Here is a 2,218-nt window from a genome sequence, read left to right as displayed (position 1 = left end):
TAGAACACGCAGTCATTATCCTAAAATAGAAGGCTTCCACCCATTCCTCTCACATTACAGTCCTACGACTTGTAATTGAAAGAACCTAATTACTGTTTGTGTTGCAAAGGGCTTTGGTTTTTTTTTTTTTTTTTTTTTGGTTTTTTGGTTTTTTTGTTTTTTTGTTTTTTTGTATTGTATGGTGTAAATTAATACCTTTGGTTTGTTAAGTAGGTAGGGATCGTAAGTATTGTAAGTATTGTAAAAGTAAAAATTATAAAATAAAATAAAAAAAAAGAATACAAACAAAAAGAAAGAGAAAAAAAAATACGGTTACATTCACTACTAAGAATTTAAAAAAAAAAGTTGTGTTATTTCCTACAAAGTACAAAAAAAGAAAAAAAAAGTAATATACAGCTGCTCTAAGTTACAAGCTTCTTGTCAATTTAAGGTTTCCATTTATTGTAGTAGCGCTCATTTGAATTAGTCCTTGTTGATATTTGTTTTTCAACCTCGGCCTTGCTTATCACTATTGTTAAGTAAGTACAAAAACACAAAGGTTCTTTATTAATACTACAACAGTGTATATAGTATTTTGCAATTAGTAAGAGGAGATTTGTTAACTTACAAAGACCGTCGTTATCTACGATACCACATAAGATTTTAATTTCACGGTTGATAATTCTAGTTTTATTGCCGTTAGAGTCTCATACCATTCCAGAAAGATTTTCCAGAACTCTGATACCACCGGACATGAAACAAGGATATGCTTTAGATCTTGTTTTGTTTTTAAAAATAAATAACAGAGATTGCTGCTTGCGAGTTTAGCTTTAAATAACTTGCTTTGAGTAAAAACTATATTATGTAAAGTTTTGTACTGGAACATAGTTAGCTTCATTTCTATAGTGATGGAGATGGCTAAGTTAAAGTATTTGCTTATTTGGTCCGGTGGTAACCTATCGGCAATAAGGCGTTGTTTTGTGGTGTGTTCTTCAAACATATGCTTCACGAAACTTCTATGAATGGCTTTGGTTGTTAACACTTTCAAGTTCTCCCATGGTTGTGTAAGATGCTCTTGCTGTACACCTGTTCGTTTTATTGCTTTTTTATATTGTTGCGGAATAGCGTTTATTAGTCCATAATAGGTCAAAAAAATTGTTTGCAACTGATATCGGAGTTTAAATTCTTCATAGGTGAGGAAATCCAGATTCTGGTTGAGAAGGTCTTTTAAGGTGTAAACTCCTTTATCAAACCAAGTACGGAAAAAAATCGTCTTGTTATCAATTTTGATATCTTGGTTGTTCCATATAATCGTTTTCTTTGTGCACGACATCTTATTATTCTGCTTCTCCTTAAACTCAAACCAGTACTGTAACATTCTCTGATAAAAGAGTGGTAGCTCATTGATGTCAAGATCCTTGCTGTTACAGTTACATGTTGAGAGGAAGGTTAAGCCTCCCAAATGTGATGTTGCTTCGTTTGGAATAACCGTCCATGCCGAATTCTCGCTCAGGTGAAACCTCTTTATCCAAATGGACTTTAAGGCTTTGTTCATTAACGTAAAATCGATCATATTTAAGCCCCCGTTTTATTTATTTATTTATTTTTTTTGATTTTGGCTATTTTGTTTTCCCAGATAAAATTAAAGGTGACTTTGTTTACCTGATCGCAGAAGTGTTCAGGGACTGGTAGTACAGATGCATTGTAAATAAGGTTTGAAAGGCCCATAATCTTACCTAATAGAGTTAGTTTCCGTCTCTTCCAATTGCTTAAGGGCTTTTCCAAAACATCCAACTTTTCATAGAAGTTAATTTTTCGCCAACCTTTTCTGAGTTCGAGAAGTGTATTCCTAAAGCCAAAACAGAGTCTTTCGGCCACTTAACGTTGAATGGGGTGTCTTCTCTGTTCTTCCGTTTTCCCAACCACATTGCTTCTGACCTCGTGTGGTTAATTTTTAATCCCCAGCATCTTTCAAACTTTTGCAAGAGGTCAAGCAAAAGACTCATTGATTCAGGGCTTTTTAGAAAAACTGTTGTGTCATCCGCATACTGTGTGATTTTTATTTCGCGCGCTCCTACTTTGATGCCTTCAATTTTCGGATTTTTCTTAATCGCAAGTGGAAGAATTTCAATACCAAGTACGAAGAGTGTGCCTGATAGTGGGCAACCCTGTCTGACACCTCGCTCCAGATTGAAGAAATCAGAGGCATAACCACTGTTTGTGACACAGCTAGTAATGT

The sequence above is a fragment of the Montipora foliosa genome, chromosome 9 (assembly GCF_036669935.1).
Source record: "Montipora foliosa isolate CH-2021 chromosome 9, ASM3666993v2, whole genome shotgun sequence".
Taxonomy (NCBI): domain Eukaryota; kingdom Metazoa; phylum Cnidaria; class Anthozoa; order Scleractinia; family Acroporidae; genus Montipora; species Montipora foliosa.
This window is presented reverse-complemented; position numbering follows the sequence as displayed.